The following is a 22,460-nucleotide window of genomic DNA, read 5'->3' on the forward strand; positions in this document are numbered from 1 at the left end:
CAGTCCATCGTCACCCGGCAACCGTTGGAACTGGTAGCCTTGGATCATGTAAAACTGACCCCAAGCAGAAGTGGCTACGTCTACGCGTTAACCATCGTGGATCATTACTCCCGGTTTCTGGTTGTCATCCCCGTCAAGGACTTAACGGCTCAAACAGCAGCTAGAGCCTTCCAGCAGCACTTTTGCCGTCCACACGGGTACCCGGACCAAGTGCTGACGGACCAGGGACCTGCCTTTGAAGCGGAGGTCTTCCAGGAATTCTGCAATCTGTATGGCTGCCGGAAGATAAGGACGACACCCTACCATCCGCAGACTAATGGACTTTGTGAAAAAATGAACCAGGTGGTAATGGATCTTCTAAAAACATTGCCCCTGGAAGAACGCAGTCTGTGGCCTGAAAAGTTGCCCGATCTGGTGGACCTATACAACCACATCCCGGTAGGTTCCACCAACTGTACCCCGGCTTACCTAATGAGGGCAAGACCTGGTAAGTTACCTGTTGACCTGGAAATAGGAGTCCTGACACCCGAGGACACTTCACCAGAAACAGACTGGGACACAGAGAGGCAGCAGCAGTACCGGAGAGTACTGGAGAGCGTGGAGCGAAGTCTCTGTCAGGCTAGGGAAAGACAAGAGAAAACTTACAACCAGTATGCTCCCGCTGTTCCCCTGGTACCCGGAGAGCAGGTCTTGAAGAGGAAGAGACGGCTCCACAAGTTGGACGACCAGTGGGAGAAGGACCCGTACACCGTACTGCCCTCAAGCCACGAAAACCCGAAGGTCTGTACCATCAGTAAAGACGGAGGGGAAACCACAGCCATTGTATCCCGGGACCACCTGAAGAAGTGTCCCGAACAACTGAGGAACCCTGAAGAGGAACAAGAAGACCATCGACCCGTAGAGGAAAGGGAAGATATGGTTAGTACCGTGCTCGGGGACTTCCCTCGGTCTTGGACTCAAGTCAATGGTGCAGTTGTGGTACCCGTACTCACCTTCCTCCAACCATCATCCCAAGAACCTACGGAGCAACCGGTAGAGCTGGAAGAACAGCCAGTCCAGGAGGCAGAAGACTCTACACAAGCAGACCCGGAAAATCAACCCTCTGCTTATAGTGAGCATGCCATACCCCTAGTGAGCCAGAGGGCCCATGGACAGCTGCCCAGTTTACCCTTGGCAGCTCCTACACCCTGTAGTTCAGGGCCAGACAGTCAGCTCCGTAGGTCCACTAGGGCCACTAGAGGCCAGCTACCCGCACGTTGGAGGATCTAAATGTTTAAGCTATCTTATAATGTTTACTTGTTTATAGTTGCTTGTGTATAATTTTGTGTTTCTAGTTCTTTTTAGGAGTCCTTGGTGGATTTACCGGGAATCCTTGTACATAGTTGGAGCGTAACCCAGGATGGACTAAAGACTGTTAAGGACTCGGGGCAGGACAGGCCCCTACCTGGTTACGTCTCCCTGTTTTGGTGAAATAGACACCTTGCTTTTCAAAACTGCACCCGGTTGCGGACACGCCGTAACCATCTTATGTGTTTTTCTTATTGTATTGTTATTGTTATACCTTGTTATGTTTTTCTAAAAAAATATGTTTAGTCCCGGAGTACTAAATTTCACTAGGGGGGAATGTGACACCCCAGGGGTCTGGTTGCCACAGTGATAGAGATATTACGTCTGAGAGCAGGTGGGAGGTCCTTTGGTCAGGGATCCTGTGCATGCCACACCTCCTGCCCAGTCTTGGGAGGGGAAGGACTTCCCCTATATAAACCCGGGGCTGAGGCAGAGTTAGTGAGAAAGAAGACAGAACAAGAGTAGAGAAGAGAAGCAGCATAGCAAGAAACATCAGGAGCTCTGTGGGGAGCAGTGTTACAACGAGTCAGGGGCTGGCAGCTGCAGAGCTCGCCCTGACTGAGAAGATTTCTTACCGGACCCGGAGTCCGAGGCTGTGGGGACTAACTCCTACCCAGCAGCAGAAACCGTCCGGCAGAGGATTTCAGGTCCTCTGGCCCAGAAGCCCGAAGGCACGGTCACACGCGTGGGACCAGCACCGCCATCGTGGAGCGGAAGCCATTAGAAGGCCCCGAGTCACCGGCCATACGGGTGAGCACCACACGGTACACTCAGGGACGTGGGCTACTTATTCCCGCCTCTAGCAAGGTAGCCAGAAGAGTACAGTTAGTTGGGAAGGCCTACAACTCCGCCTGGCCAGGGGAGATCCCATCTGCTCAAGGACTGACCAGGCCCCTATCACTAGCAAGTACTCCGGGAGGGTCTATCTTTGTCACCAGTAAAGACCCTGAACTACACCGCACCGTCTCTGAGTGGTTCCTGCTACCCCCATCATCCACGTTGGCTGCCCTGAGGCCATACCCCTCCCGTTGGGGGTTATACCATCCACGCTGCACCATCCTTCCACCGGCCTCAGCGGTCTGCCCTGCAGCGGCAGCTCCATAGCTGCATTCAACGGGTGGCGTAGTCACCAACCATCTACTGCTAGTACATCGCCGCTCAGTTTGACTCCCTGGGCGCGGACCGGGTCGCCGCCACGAGACTACAACCCTCAAGAGATCCGGCTCCGGGTAAGCTCCCGCGTGCGCAACGCAGCGCGACACAGGCCCAGGGGCGCGTCAAGTACACCCCCCTGTATTCTCAGTACATTATAAACACAGCGCTCAGCATAAGTGAGTACACCCCCTGTATTCTCAGTACGTTATATATACAGCGTTCAGTGTGAGTACACCCCCTGTATTCTCAATACATTATACTGTATACACAGAGCTCAGCGTAAGTGAGTACACCCCCCTGTATTCTCAGTACGTTATATAAACAGTACTCAGCATAAGTGAGTACACCCCTCTGTATTCTCAGCACATTATACATACAGCGCACAACATAAGTGAGTACACCCCTCTGTATTCTCAGTACATTATACATGCAGCGCTCAGCGTAAGTGAGTACACCCCCTGTATTCTCAGTACATTATATGTGCAGCGCTCAGCGTAAGTGAGTACACCCCCTGTATTCTCAGTACATATATACAGCACTCAGCATAAGTGAGTACACCCCTCTGTATTCTCAGTACGTTATACATACAGCGCACAACATAAGTGAGTACACCCCTCTGTATTCTCAGTACATTATACATGCAGCGCTCAGCGTAAGTGAGTACACCCCCCTGTATTCTCAGTACATTATATGTGCAGCGCTCAGCGTAAGTGAGTACACCCCCTGTATTCTCAGTACATTATATACACAGCGCTCAGCATAAGTGAGTACACCCCCCTGTATTCTCAGTACATTATATACACAGCGCTCAGCATAAGTGAGTACACCCCCCTGAATTATCAGTACGTTATATATACAGCGCTCAGCGTAAGTGAGTACACCCCCCTGTATTCTCAGTACATTATATAAACAGTGCTCAGCATAAGTGAGTACACCCCTCTGTATTCTCAGTACATTATATAAACAGTGCTCAGCATAAGTGAGTACACCCCCCTGTATTCTCAGTACGTTATATAAACAGTGCTCAGCATAAGTGAGTACACCCCCTGTATTCTCAGTACATTATATACACAGTGCTCAGCATAAGTGAGTACACCCCCTGTATTCTCAGTACATTATATACACAGCGCTCAGCGTAAGTGAGTACACCCCCTGTATTCTCAGCACATTATATACACAGCGCTCAGCGTAAGAGAGTACACCCCCTGTATTCTCAGTACATTATATATACAGCGCTCAGCATAAGTGAGTACACCCCTCTGTATTCTCAGTACATTATATACACAGCGCTCAGCGTAAGTGAGTACACCCCCTGTATTCTCAGTACATTATACTGTATACACAACGCTCAGCGTAAGTGAGTACACCCCTCTGTATTCTCAGTACATTATATACACAGCGCTCAGTATAAGTGAGTACACCCCCTGTATTCTCAGTACATTATATACACAGCGCTCAGCGTAAGTGAGTACACCCCCTGTATTCTCAGTACATTATATACACAGCGCTCAGTATAAGTGAGTACACCCCCCTGTATTCTCAGTACATTATATACACAGCGCTCAGCGTAAGTGAGTACACCCCCCTGTATTCTCAGTACATTATATACACAGCGCTCAGCATAAGTGAGTACACCCCCTGTATTCTCAGTACATTATATATACAGCACTCAGCATAAGTGAGTACACCCCCCTGTATTCTCAGTAGATTATATACACAGCGCTCAGCATAAGTGAGTACACCCCCTGTATTCTCAGTACATTATATACACAGCGCTCAGCATAAGTGAGTACACCCCCTGTATTCTCAGTACATTATATACACAGCGCTCAGCACAAATGAGTACACCCCCCTGTATTCTCAGTACGTTATACATACAGCGCTCAACATAAGTGAGTACACCCCCTGTATTCTCAGTACATTATATATATAGCATTCAGCATAAGTGAGTACACCCCCTGTATTCTCAGTACGTTATATATACAGCGCTCAACAAAAGTGAGTACACCCCCTTGTATTCTCAGTACATTATATACACAGCGCTCAGCATAAGTGAGTACACCCCCTGTATTCTCAGTACATTATATATATAGCATTCAGCATAAGTGAGTACACCCCCTGTATTCTCAGTACGTTATATATACAGCGCTCAGAATAAGTGAGTACACCCCCTGTATTCTCAGTACATTATATACACAGCGCTCAGCATAAGTGAGTACACCCCCTGTATTCTCAGTACATTATATACACAGCGCTCAGCGTAAGTGAGTACACCCCCTGTATTCTCAGTACATTATATACACAGCGCTCAGCATAAGTGAGTACACCCCCTGTATTCTCAGTACATTATATACACAGCGCTCAGTGTAAGTGAGTACACCCCCTGTATTCTCAGTACATTATATATACAGCACTCAGCATAAGTGAGTACACCCCCCTGTATTCTCAGTACATTATATATACAGCGCTCAGCATAAGTGAGTACACCCCTCTGTATTCTCAGTACATTATATACACAGCGCTCAGCGTAAGTGAGTACACCCCCTGTATTCTCAGTACATTATACTGTATACACAACGCTCAGCGTAAGTGAGTACACCCCTCTGTATTCTCAGTACATTATATACACAGCGCTCAGTATAAGTGAGTACACCCCCTGTATTCTCAGTACATTATATACACAGCGCTCAGCGTAAGTGAGTACACCCCCTGTATTCTCAGTACATTGTATATACAGCGTTCAGCGTAAGTGAGTACACCCCCTGTATTCTCAGTACGTTATACATGAAGCTCAGAGTAAGTGAGTACACCCCCTGTATTCTCAGTACATTATATACACAGCGCTCAGCATAAGTGAATACACCCCCTGTGTTCTCAGTACATTATATACACAGCGCTCAGTATAAGTGAGTACACCCCCTGTATTCTCAGTACACTATATATATAGCATTCAGCATAAGTGAGTACACCCCCTTGTATTCTCAGTACGATATATAAACAGTGCTCAGCATAAGTGAGTACACCCCCCTGTATTCTCAGTACATTATATACACAGCGCTCAGCGTAAGTGAGTACACCCCCTGTGTTCTCAGTACATTATATACACAGCGCTCAGTATAAGTGAGTACACCCCCTGTATTCTCAGTACATTATATACACAGCGCTCAGCGTAAGTGAGTACACCCCCTGTGTTCTCAGTACATTATATACACAGCGCTCAGTATAAGTGAGTACACCCCCTGTGTTCTCAGTACATTATATACACAGCGCTCAGCATAAGTGAGTACACCCCCTGTATTCTCAGTACATTATATATACAGCACTCAGCATAAGTGAGTACACCCCCTTGTATTCTTCTCAGTACATCATATACACAGCGCTCAGCATAAGTGAGTACACCCCCTGTATTCTCAGTACATTATATACACAGCGCTCAGCATAAATGAGTACACCCCCTGTATTCTCAGTACATTATATGCACAGCGCTCAGCGTAAGTGAGTACACCCCCTTGTATTCTCAGTACATTATATACACAGCGCTCAGCGTAAGTGAGTACACCCCCCTGTGCTCTCAGTACATTATATACACAGCGCTCAGCGTAAGTGAGTACACCCCCCTGTATTCTCAGTACATTATAAACACAGCGCTCAGCATAAGTGAGTACACCCCCTGTATTCTCAATACATTATACTGTATACACAGAGCTCAGCGTAAGTGAGTACACCCCCCTGTATTCTCAGTACGTTATATAAACAGTACTCAGCATAAGTGAGTACACCCCTCTGTATTCTCAGCACATTATATATACAGCGCTCAGCATAAGTGAGTACACCCCCTGTATTCTCAGTACGTTATACATACAGCGCACAACATAAGTGAGTACACCCCTCTGTATTCTCAGTACATTATACATGCAGCGCTCAGCGTAAGTGAGTACACCCCCTGTATTCTCAGTACATTATATGTGCAGCGCTCAGCGTAAGTGAGTACACCCCCTGTATTCTCAGTACATATATACAGCACTCAGCATAAGTGAGTACACCCCTCTGTATTCTCAGTACGTTATACATACAGCGCACAACATAAGTGAGTACACCCCTCTGTATTCTCAGTACATTATACATGCAGCGCTCAGCGTAAGTGAGTACACCCCCCTGTATTCTCAATACATTATATGTGCAGCGCTCAGCGTAAGTGAGTACACCCCCTGTATTCTCAGTACATTATATACACAGCGCTCAGCATAAGTGAGTACACCCCCCTGTATTCTCAGTACATTATATACACAGCGCTCAGCATAAGTGAGTACACCCCCCTGTATTCTCAGTACATTATATACACAGCGCTCAGCATAAATGAGTACACCCCCCTGTATTCTCAGTACGTTATACATACAGCGCTCAACATAAGTGAGTACACCCCCTGTATTCTCAGTACATTATATATATAGCATTCAGCATAAGTGAGTACACCCCCTGTATTCTCCGTACATTATATACACAGCGCTCAGCGTAAGTGAGTACACCCCCCTGTATTCTCAGTACATTATATACACAGCGCTCAGCATAAGTGAGTACACCCCCTGTATTCTCAGTACGTTATATATACAGCGTTCAGCATAAGTGAGTACACCCCCCTGTATTCTCAGTACATTATATACACAGCGCTCAGCATAAGTGAGTACACCCCCTGTATTCTCAGTACATTATATACACAGCACTCAGCATAAGTGAGTACACCCCCCTGTATTCTCAGTACATTATATACACAGCGCTCAGCATAAGTGAGTACACCCCCCTGTATTCTCAGTACATTATATACACAGCGCTCAGCATAAATGAGTACACCCCCCTGTATTCTCAGTACGTTATACATACAGCGCTCAACATAAGTGAGTACACCCCCTGTATTCTCAGTACATTATATATGTAGCATTCAGCATAAGTGAGTACACCCCCTGTATTCTCCGTACATTATATACACAGCGCTCAGCGTAAGTGAGTACACCCCCCTGTATTCTCAGTACATTATATACACAGCGCTCAGCATAAGTGAGTACACCCCCTGTATTCTCAGTACGTTATATATACAGCTTTCAGCATAAGTGAGTACACCCCCCTGTATTCTCAGTACATTATATACACAGCGCTCAGCATAAGTGAGTACACCCCCTGTATTCTCAGTACGTTATATATACAGCGTTCAGCATAAGTGAGTACACCCCCCTGTATTCTCAGTACATTATATATATAGCATTCAGCATAAGTGAGTACACCCCCTGTATTCTCAGTACATTATATACACAGCGCTCAGCATAAGTGAGTACATCCCCCTGTATTCTCAGTACATTATATACACAGCGCTCAGCGTAAGTGAGTACACCCCCCTGTATTCTCAGTACATTATATACACAGCGCTCAGCATAAGTGAGTACACCCCCTGTATTCTCAGTACATTATATATACAGGGCTCAGCATAAGTGAGTACACCCCCTGTATTCTCAGTACGTTATATATACAGCGCTCAGCATAAGTGAGTACACCCCCTGTATTCTCATTACGTTATACATACAGCGCTCAGCATAAGTCAGTACACCCCCTGTATTCTCAGTACGTTATACATACAGCGCTCAGCATAGGTGAGTACACCCCCTGTATTCTCAGTATGTTATATATACAGCGCTCAGCATAAGTGAGTACACCCCCCTGTATTCTCAGTGCATTATACATACAGCGCTCAGCGTAAGTGAGTACACCCCCCTGTATCATCAGTACATTATACATGCAGAGCTCAGCGTAAGTGAGTACACCCCCTGTATTCTCAGTACATTATACATACAGCGCTCAGCATAAGTGAGTACACCCCCCTGTATTCTCAGTACGTTATATATACAGCAGTCAGCAAAAGTGAGTACACCCCCTATATTCTCAGTATGTTATACATACAGCGCTCAGCGTGGGCGAGTACACCCCCTGTATTCTCAGCATGTTATATATACAGCGTTCAGCGTAAGTGAGTACACCCCCCTGTATTCTCAGTATGTTATATAGACAGCGTTCAGCGTAAGTGAGTACACCCCCAGTATTGTCAGTATGTTATATTTATATATAGCGCTCAGTGTAAGTGAGTACACCCCCCTGTATTCTCAGCACATTATACATACAACGGTTAGTTTGAGTACACCCCCTGTATTCTCAGTATGTTATATATACAGCGTTCAGCGTAAGTGAGTACACCCCCTGTATTCTCAGTATGTTATATATACAGCGCTCAGCGTAAGTGAGTACACCCCCTGTATTCTCAGTACATTATATATACAGCACTCAGCATAAGTGAGTACACCCCCTGTATTCTCAGTACATTATATATACAGCACTCAGCATAAGTGAGTACACCCCCTTGTATTCTCAGTACGTTATATAAACAGTGCTCAGCATAAGTGAGTACACCCCCTGTGTTCTCAGTACATTATATACACAGCGCTCAGTATAAGTGAGTACACCCCCTGTATTCTCAGTACATTATATATACAGCACTCAGCATAAGTGAGTACACCCCCTTGTATTCTCAGTACGTTATATAAACAGTGCTCAGCATAAGTGAGTACACCCCCTGTATTCTCAGTACGTTATACATGAAGCTCAGAGTAAGTGAGTACACCCCCTGTATTCTCAGTACATTATATACACAGCGCTCAGCATAAGTGAGTACACCCCCTGTATTCTCAGTACATTATATATACAGCACTCAGCATAAGTGAGTACACCCCCTGTGTTCTCAGTACATTATATATACAGGGCTCAGCATAAGTGAGTACACCCCCTGTATTCTCAGTACGTTATATAAACAGTGCTCAGCATAAGTGAGTACACCCCCTGTGTTCTCAGTACATTATATACACAGCGCTCAGTATAAGTGAGTACACCCCCTGTGTTCTCAGTACATTATATATACAGCACTCAGCATAAGTGAGTACACCCCCTGTATTCTCAGTACGTTATATAAACAGTGCTCAGCATAAGTGAGTACACCCCCTGTGTTCTCAGTACATTATATACACAGCGCTCAGTATAAGTGAGTACACCCCCTGTATTCTCAGTACATTATATATACAGCACTCAGCATAAGTGAGTACACCCCCTTGTATTCTCAGTACGTTATATAAACAGTGCTCAGCATAAGTGAGTACACCCCCTGTATTCTCAGTACGTTATACATGAAGCTCACAGTAAGTGAGTACACCCCCTGTATTCTCAGTACATTATATACACAGCGCTCAGCATAAGTGAGTACACCCCCTGTGTTCTCAGTACATTATATACACAGCGCTCAGTATAAGTGAGTACACCCCCTGTATTCTCAGTACATTATATATACAGCACTCAGCATAAGTGAGTACACCCCCCTGTATTCTCAGTACATTATATACACAGCGCTCAGCGTAAGTGAGTACACCCCCTGTGTTCTCAGTACATTATATACACAGCGCTCAGTATAAGTGAGTACACCCCCTGTGTTCTCAGTACATTATATACACAGCGCTCAGTATAAGTGAGTACACCCCCTGTATTCTCAGTACATTATATACACAGCGCTCAGCATAAGTGAGTACACCCCCTGTATTCTCAGTACATTATATATACAGCACTCAGCATAAGTCAGTACACCCCCTGTATTCTCAGTACATTATATACACAGCGCTCAGCATAAATGAGTACACCCCCAGTATTCTCAGTACATTATATACACAGCGCTCAGTATAAGTGAGTACACCCCCTGTGTTCTCAGTACATTATATACACAGCGCTCAGTATAAGTGAGTACACCCCCTGTATTCTCAGTACATTATATACACAGCACTCAGCATAAGTGAGAACACCCCCAGTATTCTCAGTACATTATATATACAGCACTCAGCATAAGTGAGTACACCCCCTGTATTCTCAGTACATTATATATACAGCACTCAGCATAAGTGAGAACACCCCCAGTATTCTCAGTACATTATATATACAGCACTCAGCATAAGTGAGTACACCCCCTTGTATTCTCAGTACATTATATACACAGCGCTCAGCATAAGTGAGTACACCCCCTGTATTCTCAGTACATTATATATACAGCACTCAGCATAAGTGAGTACACCCCCTGTATTCTCAGTACATTATATACACAGCGCTCAGCATAAGTGAGTACACCCCCTGTATTCTCAGTACATTATATACACAGCGCTCAGCATAAGTGAGTACACCCCCAGTATTCTCAGTACATTATATATACAGCGCTCAGCATAAGTGAGTACACCCCCTTGTATTCTCAGTACATTATATACACAGCGCTCAGCATAAGTGAGTACACCCCCTGTATTCTCAGTACATTATATATACAGCACTCAGCATAAGTGAGTACACCCCCTGTATTCTCAGTACATTATATATACAGCACTCAGCATAAGTGAGTACACCCCCTTGTATTCTCAGTACATTATATACACAGCGCTCAGCATAAGTGAGTACACCCCCTGTATTCTCAGTACATTATATATACAGCACTCAGCATAAGTGAGTACACCCCCTTGTATTCTCAGTACATTATATACACAGCGCTCAGCATAAGTGAGTACACCCCCTGTATTCTCAGTACATTATATATACAGCACTCAGCATAAGTGAGTACACCCCCTGTATTCTCAGTACATTATATATACAGCACTCAGCATAAGTGAGTACACCCCCTGTATTCTCAGTACATTATATACACAGCGCTCAGCATAAGTGAGTACACCCCCTGTATTCTCAGTACGTTATATATACAGCTTTCAGCATAAGTGAGTACACCCCCCTGTATTCTCAGTACATTATATACACAGCGCTCAGCATAAGTGAGTACACCCCCTGTATTCTCAGTACGTTATATATACAGCGTTCAGCATAAGTGAGTACACCCCCCTGTATTCTCAGTACATTATATATATAGCATTCAGCATAAGTGAGTACACCCCCTGTATTCTCAGTACATTATATACACAGCGCTCAGCATAAGTGAGTACATCCCCCTGTATTCTCAGTACATTATATACACAGCGCTCAGCGTAAGTGAGTACACCCCCCTGTATTCTCAGTACATTATATACACAGCGCTCAGCATAAGTGAGTACACCCCCTGTATTCTCAGTACATTATATATACAGGGCTCAGCATAAGTGAGTACACCCCCTGTTTTCTCAGTACGTTATATATACAGCGCTAAGCATAAGTGAGTACACCCCCTGTATTCTCATTACGTTATACATACAGCGCTCAGCATAAGTCAGTACACCCCCTGTATTCTCAGTACGTTATACATACAGCGCTCAGCATAGGTGAGTACACCCCCTGTATTCTCAGTATGTTATATATACAGCGCTCAGCATAAGTGAGTACACCCCCCTGTATTCTCAGTGCATTATACATACAGCGCTCAGCGTAAGTGAGTACACCCCCCTGTATCATCAGTACATTATACATGCAGAGCTCAGCGTAAGTGAGTACACCCCCTGTATTCTCAGTACATTATACATACAGCGCTCAGCATAAGTGAGTACACCCCCCTGTAATCTCAGTACGTTATATATACAGCAGTCAGCAAAAGTGAGTACACCCCCTATATTCTCAGTATGTTATACATACAGCGCTCAGCGTGGGCGAGTACACCCCCTGTATTCTCAGCATGTTATATATACAGCGTTCAGCGTAAGTGAGTACACCCCCCTGTATTCTCAGTATGTTATATAGACAGCGTTCAGCGTAAGTGAGTACACCCCCAGTATTGTCAGTATGTTATATTTATATATAGCGCTCAGTGTAAGTGAGTACACCCCCTGTATTCTCAGTATGTTATATATACAGCGTTCAGCGTAAGTGAGTACACCCCCTGTATTCTCAGTATGTTATATATACAGCGCTCAGCGTAAGTGAGTACACCCCCTGTATTCTCAGTATGTTATATATACAGCGCTCAGCGTAAGTGAGTACACCCCCTGTATTCTCAGTACGTTATACATGAAGCTCAGAGTAAGTGAGTACACCCCCTGTATTCTCAGTACATTATATACACAGCGCTCAGCATAAGTGAGTACACCCCCTGTATTCTCAGTACATTATATATACAGCACTCAGCATAAGTGAGTACACCCCCTGTATTCTCAGTACATTATATATACAGCACTCAGCATAAGTGAGTACACCCCCTGTATTCTCAGTACATTATATACACAGCGCTCAGCATAAGTGAGTACACCCCCTGTATTCTCAGTACATTATATATACAGCACTCAGCATAAGTGAGTACACCCCCTTGTATTCTCAGTACGTTATATAAACAGTGCTCAGCATAAGTGAGTACACCCCCTGTGTTCTCAGTACATTATATACACAGCGCTCAGTATAAGTGAGTACACCCCCTGTATTCTCAGTACATTATATATACAGCACTCAGCATAAGTGAGTACACCCCCTTGTATTCTCAGTACGTTATATAAACAGTGCTCAGCATAAGTGAGTACACCCCCTGTATTCTCAGTACGTTATACATGAAGCTCACAGTAAGTGAGTACACCCCCTGTATTCTCAGTACATTATATACACAGCGCTCAGCATAAGTGAGTACACCCCCTGTGTTCTCAGTACATTATATACACAGCGCTCAGTATAAGTGAGTACACCCCCTGTATTCTCAGTACATTATATATACAGCACTCAGCATAAGTGAGTACACCCCCCTGTATTCTCAGTACATTATATACACAGCGCTCAGCGTAAGTGAGTACACCCCCTGTGTTCTCAGTACATTATATACACAGCGCTCAGTATAAGTGAGTACACCCCCTGTGTTCTCAGTACATTATATACACAGCGCTCAGTATAAGTGAGTACACCCCCTGTATTCTCAGTACATTATATACACAGCGCTCAGCATAAGTGAGTACACCCCCTGTATTCTCAGTACATTATATATACAGCACTCAGCATAAGTCAGTACACCCCCTGTATTCTCAGTACATTATATACACAGCGCTCAGCATAAATGAGTACACCCCCTGTATTCTCAGTACATTATATACACAGCACTCAGCATAAGTGAGAACACCCCCAGTATTCTCAGTACATTATATATACAGCACTCAGCATAAGTGAGTACACCCCCTGTATTCTCAGTACATTATATATACAGCACTCAGCATAAGTGAGAACACCCCCAGTATTCTCAGTACATTATATATACAGCACTCAGCATAAGTGAGTACACCCCCTTGTATTCTCAGTACATTATATACACAGCGCTCAGCATAAGTGAGTACACCCCCTGTATTCTCAGTACATTATATATACAGCACTCAGCATAAGTGAGTACACCCCCTGTATTCTCAGTACATTATATACACAGCGCTCAGCATAAGTGAGTACACCCCCTGTATTCTCAGTACATTATATACACAGCGCTCAGCATAAGTGAGTACACCCCCAGTATTCTCAGTACATTATATATACAGCACTCAGCATAAGTGAGTACACCCCCTTGTATTCTCAGTACATTATATACACAGCGCTCAGCATAAGTGAGTACACCCCCTGTATTCTCAGTACATTATATATACAGCACTCAGCATAAGTGAGTACACCCCCTGTATTCTCAGTACATTATATATACAGCACTCAGCATAAGTGAGTACACCCCCTTGTATTCTCAGTACATTATATACACAGCGCTCAGCATAAGTGAGTACACCCCCTGTATTCTCAGTACATTATATATACAGCACTCAGCATAAGTGAGTACACCCCCTTGTATTCTCAGTACATTATATACACAGCGCTCAGCATAAGTGAGTACACCCCCTGTATTCTCAGTACATTATATATACAGCACTCAGCATAAGTGAGTACACCCCCTGTATTCTCAGTACATTATATATACAGCACTCAGCATAAGTGAGTACACCCCCTGTATTCTCAGTACATTATATACACAGCGCTCAGCATAAGTGAGTACACCCCCTGTATTCTCAGTACGTTATATATACAGCTTTCAGCATAAGTGAGTACACCCCCCTGTATTCTCAGTACATTATATACACAGCGCTCAGCATAAGTGAGTACACCCCCTGTATTCTCAGTACGTTATATATACAGCGTTCAGCATAAGTGAGTACACCCCCCTGTATTCTCAGTACATTATATATATAGCATTCAGCATAAGTGAGTACACCCCCTGTATTCTCAGTACATTATATACACAGCGCTCAGCATAAGTGAGTACATCCCCCTGTATTCTCAGTACATTATATACACAGCGCTCAGCGTAAGTGAGTACACCCCCCTGTATTCTCAGTACATTATATACACAGCGCTCAGCATAAGTGAGTACACCCCCTGTATTCTCAGTACATTATATATACAGGGCTCAGCATAAGTGAGTACACCCCCTGTTTTCTCAGTACGTTATATATACAGCGCTAAGCATAAGTGAGTACACCCCCTGTATTCTCATTACGTTATACATACAGCGCTCAGCATAAGTCAGTACACCCCCTGTATTCTCAGTACGTTATACATACAGCGCTCAGCATAGGTGAGTACACCCCCTGTATTCTCAGTATGTTATATATACAGCGCTCAGCATAAGTGAGTACACCCCCCTGTATTCTCAGTGCATTATACATACAGCGCTCAGCGTAAGTGAGTACACCCCCCTGTATCATCAGTACATTATACATGCAGAGCTCAGCGTAAGTGAGTACACCCCCTGTATTCTCAGTACATTATACATACAGCGCTCAGCATAAGTGAGTACACCCCCCTGTAATCTCAGTACGTTATATATACAGCAGTCAGCAAAAGTGAGTACACCCCCTATATTCTCAGTATGTTATACATACAGCGCTCAGCGTGGGCGAGTACACCCCCTGTATTCTCAGCATGTTATATATACAGCGTTCAGCGTAAGTGAGTACACCCCCCTGTATTCTCAGTATGTTATATAGACAGCGTTCAGCGTAAGTGAGTACACCCCCAGTATTGTCAGTATGTTATATTTATATATAGCGCTCAGTGTAAGTGAGTACACCCCCTGTATTCTCAGTATGTTATATATACAGCGTTCAGCGTAAGTGAGTACACCCCCTGTATTCTCAGTATGTTATATATACAGCGCTCAGCGTAAGTGAGTACACCCCCTGTATTCTCAGTACGTTATACATGAAGCTCAGAGTAAGTGAGTACACCCCCTGTATTCTCAGTACATTATATACACAGCGCTCAGCATAAGTGAGTACACCCCCTGTGTTCTCAGTACATTATATACACAGCGCTCAGTATAAGTGAGTACACCCCCTGTATTCTCAGTACATTATATATACAGCACTCAGCATAAGTGAGTACACCCCCTTGTATTCTCAGTACGTTATATAAACAGTGCTCAGCATAAGTGAGTACACCCCCTGTGTTCTCAGTACATTATATACACAGCGCTCAGTATAAGTGAGTACACCCCCTGTATTCTCAGTACATTATATATACAGCACTCAGCATAAGTGAGTACACCCCCTTGTATTCTCAGTACGTTATATAAGCAGTGCTCAGCATAAGTGAGTACACCCCCTTGTATTCTCAGTACGTTATATAAACAGTGCTCAGCATAAGTGAGTACACCCCCTGTGTTCTCAGTACATTATATACACAGCGCTCAGTATAAGTGAGTACACCCCCTGTATTCTCAGTACATTATATATACAGCACTCAGCATAAGTGAGTACACCCCCTTGTATTCTCAGTACGTTATATAAACAGTGCTCAGCATAAGTGAGTACACCCCCTGTATTCTCAGTACGTTATACATGAAGCTCAGAGTAAGTGAGTACACCCCCTGTATTCTCAGTACATTATATACACAGCGCTCAGCATAAGTGAGTACACCCCCTGTGTTCTCAGTACATTATATACACAGCGCTCAGTATAAGTGAGTACACCCCCTGTATTCTCAGTACATTATATATACAGCACTCAGCATAAGTGAGTACACCCACCTGTATTCTCAGTACATTATATACACAGCGCTCAGCGTAAGTGAGTACACCCCCTGTGTTCTCAGTACATTATATACACAGCGCTCAGTATAAGTGAGTACACCCCCTGTATTCTCAGTACATTATATACACAGCGCTCAGCATAAGTGAGTACACCCCCTGTATTCTCAGTACATTATATATACAGCACTCAGCATAAGTCAGTACACCCCCTGTATTCTCAGTACATTATATACACAGCGCTCAGCATAAATGAGTACACCCCCTGTATTCTCAGTACATTATATACACAGCGCTCAGCATAAGTGAGAACACCCCCAGTATTCTCAGTACATTATATATACAGCACTCAGCATAAGTGAGTACACCCCCTTGTATTCTCAGTACATTATATACACAGCGCTCAGCATAAGTGAGTACACCCCCTGTATTCTCAGTACATTATATATACAGCACTCAGCATAAGTGAGTACACCCCCTGTATTCTCAGTACATTATATACACAGCGCTCAGCATAAGTGAGTACACCCCCTGTATTCTCAGTACGTTATATATACAGCGTTCAGCATAAGTGAGTACACCCCCCTGTATTCTCAGTACATTATATATATAGCATTCAGCATAAGTGAGTACACCCCCTGTATTCTCAGTACATTATATACACAGCGCTCAGCATAAGTGAGTACATCCCCCTGTATTCTCAGTACATTATATACACAGCGCTCAGCGTAAGTGAGTACACCCCCCTGTATTCTCAGTACATTATATACACAGCGCTCAGCATAAGTGAGTACACCCCCTGTATTCTCAGTACATTATATATACAGGGCTCAGCATAAGTGAGTACACCCCCTGTATTCTCAGTACGTTATATATACAGCGCTCAGCATAAGTGAGTACACCCCCTGTATTCTCATTACGTTATACATACAGCGCTCAGCATAAGTCAGTACACCCCCTGTATTCTCAGTACGTTATACATACAGCGCTCAGCATAGGTGAGTACACCCCCTGTATTCTCAGTATGTTATATATACAGCGCTCAGCATAAGTGAGTACACCCCCCTGTATTCTCAGTGCATTATACATACAGCGCTCAGCGTAAGTGAGTACACCCCCCTGTATCATCAGTACATTATACATGCAGAGCTCAGCGTAAGTGAGTACACCCCCTGTATTCTCAGTACATTATACATACAGCGCTCAGCATAAGTGAGTACACCCCCCTGTATTCTCAGTACGTTATATATACAGCAGTCAGCAAAAGTGAGTACACCCCCTATATTCTCAGTATGTTATACATACAGCGCTCAGCGTGGGCGAGTACACCCCCTGTATTCTCAGCATGTTATATATACAGCGTTCAGCGTAAGTGAGTACACCCCCCTGTATTCTCAGTATGTTATATAGACAGCGTTCAGCGTAAGTGAGTACACCCCCAGTATTGTCAGTATGTTATATTTATATATAGCGCTCAGTGTAAGTGAGTACACCCCCCTGTATTCTCAGCACATTATACATACAACGGTTAGTTTGAGTACACCCCCTGTATTCTCAGTATGTTATATATACAGCGTTCAGCGTAAGTGAGTACACCCCCTGTATTCTCAGTATGTTATATATACAGCGCTCAGCGTAAGTGAGTACACCCCCTGTATTCTCAGTACGTTATACATGAAGCTCAGAGTAAGTGAGTACACCCCCTGTATTCTCAGTACATTATATACACAGCGCTCAGCATAAGTGAGTACACCCCCTGTGTTCTCAGTACATTATATACACAGCGCTCAGTATAAGTGAGTACACCCCCTGTATTCTCAGTACATTATATATACAGCACTCAGCATAAGTGAGTACACCCCCTTGTATTCTCAGTACGTTATATAAACAGTGCTCAGCATAAGTGAGTACACCCCCTGTGTTCTCAGTACATTATATACACAGCGCTCAGTATAAGTGAGTACACCCCCTGTATTCTCAGTACATTATATATACAGCACTCAGCATAAGTGAGTACACCCCCTTGTATTCTCAGTACGTTATATAAACAGTGCTCAGCATAAGTGAGTACACCCCCTGTATTCTCAGTACGTTATACATGAAGCTCAGAGTAAGTGAGTACACCCCCTGTATTCTCAGTACATTATATACACAGCGCTCAGCATAAGTGAGTACACCCCCTGTGTTCTCAGTACATTATATACACAGCGCTCAGTATAAGTGAGTACACCCCCTGTATTCTCAGTACATTATATATACAGCACTCAGCATAAGTGAGTACACCCCCCTGTATTCTCAGTACATTATATACACAGCGCTCAGCGTAAGTGAGTACACCCCCTGTGTTCTCAGTACATTATATACACAGCGCTCAGTATAAGTGAGTACACCCCCTGTATTCTCAGTACATTATATACACAGCGCTCAGCGTAGGTGAGTACACCCCCTGTGTTCTCAGTACATTATATACACAGCGCTCAGTATAAGTGAGTACACCCCCTGTGTTCTCAGTACATTATATACACAGCGCTCAGTATAAGTGAGTACACCCCCTGTATTCTCAGTACATTATATACACAGCGCTCAGCATAAGTGAGTACACCCCCTGTATTCTCAGTACATTATATATACAGCACTCAGCATAAGTCAGTACACCCCCTGTATTCTCAGTACATTATATACACAGCGCTCAGCATAAATGAGTACACCCCCTGTATTCTCAGTACATTATATACACAGCGCTCAGCATAAGTGAGAACACCCCCAGTATTCTCAGTACATTATATATACAGCACTCAGCATAAGTGAGTACACCCCCTTGTATTCTCAGTACATTATATACACAGCGCTCAGCATAAGTGAGTACACCCCCTGTATTCTCAGTACATTATATATACAGCACTCAGCATAAGTGAGTACACCCCCTGTATTCTCAGTACATTATATACACAGCGCTCAGCATAAGTGAGTACACCCCCTGTATTCTCAGTACGTTATATATACAGCTTTCAGCATAAGTGAGTACACCCCCCTGTATTCTCAGTACATTATATACACAGCGCTCAGCATAAGTGAGTACACCCCCTGTATTCTCAGTACGTTATATATACAGCGTTCAGCATAAGTGAGTACACCCCCCTGTATTCTCAGTACATTATATATATAGCATTCAGCATAAGTGAGTACACCCCCTGTATTCTCAGTACATTATATACACAGCGCTCAGCATAAGTGAGTACATCCCCCTGTATTCTCAGTACATTATATACACAGCGCTCAGCGTAAGTGAGTACACCCCCCTGTATTCTCAGTACATTATATACACAGCGCTCAGCATAAGTGAGTACACCCCCTGTATTCTCAGTACATTATATATACAGGGCTCAGCATAAGTGAGTACACCCCCTGTATTCTCAGTACGTTATATATACAGCGCTCAGCATAAGTGAGTACACCCCCTGTATTCTCATTACGTTATACATACAGCGCTCAGCATAAGTCAGTACACCCCCTGTATTCTCAGTACGTTATACATACAGCGCTCAGCATAGGTGAGTACACCCCCTGTATTCTCAGTATGTTATATATACAGCGCTCAGCATAAGTGAGTACACCCCCCTGTATTCTCAGTGCATTATACATACAGCGCTCAGCGTAAGTGAGTACACCCCCCTGTATCATCAGTACATTATACATGCAGAGCTCAGCGTAAGTGAGTACACCCCCTGTATTCTCAGTACATTATACATACAGCGCTCAGCATAAGTGAGTACACCCCCCTGTATTCTCAGTACGTTATATATACAGCAGTCAGCAAAAGTGAGTACACCCCCTATATTCTCAGTATGTTATACATACAGCGCTCAGCGTGGGCGAGTACACCCCCTGTATTCTCAGCATGTTATATATACAGCGTTCAGCGTAAGTGAGTACACCCCCCTGTATTCTCAGTATGTTATATAGGCAGCGTTCAGCGTAAGTGAGTACACCCCCTGTGTTCTCAGTACATTATATACACAGCGCTCAGTATAAGTGAGTACACCCCCTGTATTCTCAGTACATTATATACACAGCGCTCAGCGTAAGTGAGTACACCCCCTGTGTTCTCAGTACATTATATACACAGCGCTCAGTATAAGTGAGTACACCCCCTGTATTCTCAGTACATTATATACACAGCGCTCAGCATAAGTGAGTACACCCCCTGTATTCTCAGTACATTATATATACAGCACTCAGCATAAGTCAGTACACCCCCTGTATTCTCAGTACATTATATACACAGCGCTCAGCATAAATGAGTACACCCCCTGTATTCTCAGTACATTATATACACAGCGCTCAGTATAAGTGAGTACACCCCCTGTATTCTCAGTACATTATATACACAGCGCTCAGCATAAGTGAGAACACCCCCAGTATTCTCAGTACATTATATATACAGCACTCAGCATAAGTGAGTACACCCCCTTGTATTCTCAGTACATTATATACACAGCGCTCAGCGTAAGTGAGTACACCCCCTGTATTCTCAGTACATTATATACACAGCGCTCAGCATAAGTGAGAACACCCCCAGTATTCTCAGTACATTATATATACAGCACTCAGCATAAGTGAGAACACCCCCTGTATTCTCAGTACATTATATACACAGCGCTCAGTATAAGTGAGTACACCCCCCTGTATTCTCAGTACATTATATACACAGCGCTCAGCATAAGTGAGTACACCCCCTGTATTCTCAGTACATTATATACACAGCGCTCAGCATAAGTGAGTACACCCCCTGTATTCTCAGTACATTATATACACAGCGCTCAGCATAAGTGAGTACACCCCCTGTATTCTCAGTACATTATATATACAGCACTCAGCATAAGTGAGTACACCCCCTTGTATTCTCAGTACATTATATACACAGCGCTCAGCATAAGTGAGTACACCCCCTGTATTCTCAGTACATTATATACACAGCGCTCAGCATAAGTGAGTACACCCCCTGTATTCTCAGTACATTATATACACAGCACTCAGCATAAGTGAGTACACCCCCCTGTATTCTCAGTACATTATATACACAGCGCTCACCGTAAGTGAGTACACCCCCCTGTGTTCTCAGTACATTATATACACAGCGCTCAGCATAAGTGAGTACACCCCCCTGTATTCTCAGCACATTATATACACAGCGCTCAGCATAAGTGAGTACACCCCCCTGTATTCTCAGTACGTTATATATACAGCGTTCAGTGTGAGTACACCCCTCTGTATTCTCAGTACATTATACATGCAGCGCTCAGCGTAAGGGAGTACACCCCCCTGTATTCTCAGTACATTATATGTGCAGCGCTCAGCGTAAGTGAGTACACCCCCTGTATTCTCAGTACATTATATACACAGCGCTCAGCATAAGTGAGTACACCCCCCTGTATTCTCAGTACATTATATACACAGCGCTCAGCATAAGTGAGTACACCCCCCTGTATTCTCAGTACATTATATACACAGCGCTCAGCATAAATGAGTACACCCCCCTGTATTCTCAGTACGTTATACATACAGCGCTCAACATAAGTGAGTACACCCCCTGTATTCTCAGTACATTATATATATAGCATTTAGCATAAGTGAGTACACCCCCTGTATTCTCCGTACATTATATACACAGCGCTCAGCGTAAGTGAGTACACCCCCCTGTATTCTCAGTACATTATATACACAGCGCTCAGCATAAGTGAGTACACCCCCTGTATTCTCAGTACGTTATATATACAGCGTTCAGCATAAGTGAGTACACCCCCCTGTATTCTCAGTACATTATATACACAGCGCTCAGCATAAGTGAGTACACCCCCTGTATTCTCAGTACGTTATATATACAGCGTTCAGCAT

At 44.1% G+C, this 22,460-nt stretch overlaps 1 protein-coding gene across 8 annotated transcripts in view; it reads right to left on the bottom strand.

Annotated features, from left to right (window-relative positions):
• Positions 1 to 22,460, bottom strand: part of GRM5 (glutamate metabotropic receptor 5) — a 599,946-nt gene that overhangs the window by 404,395 nt on the left and 173,091 nt on the right. The window lies entirely within an intron of this gene.

This window comes from Phyllobates terribilis, unplaced genomic scaffold (genome assembly GCF_046119375.1).
Source record: "Phyllobates terribilis strain yellow unplaced genomic scaffold, ASM4611937v1 Scaffold_2__4_contigs__length_985480577, whole genome shotgun sequence".
Lineage (NCBI taxonomy): Eukaryota > Metazoa > Chordata > Amphibia > Anura > Dendrobatidae > Phyllobates > Phyllobates terribilis.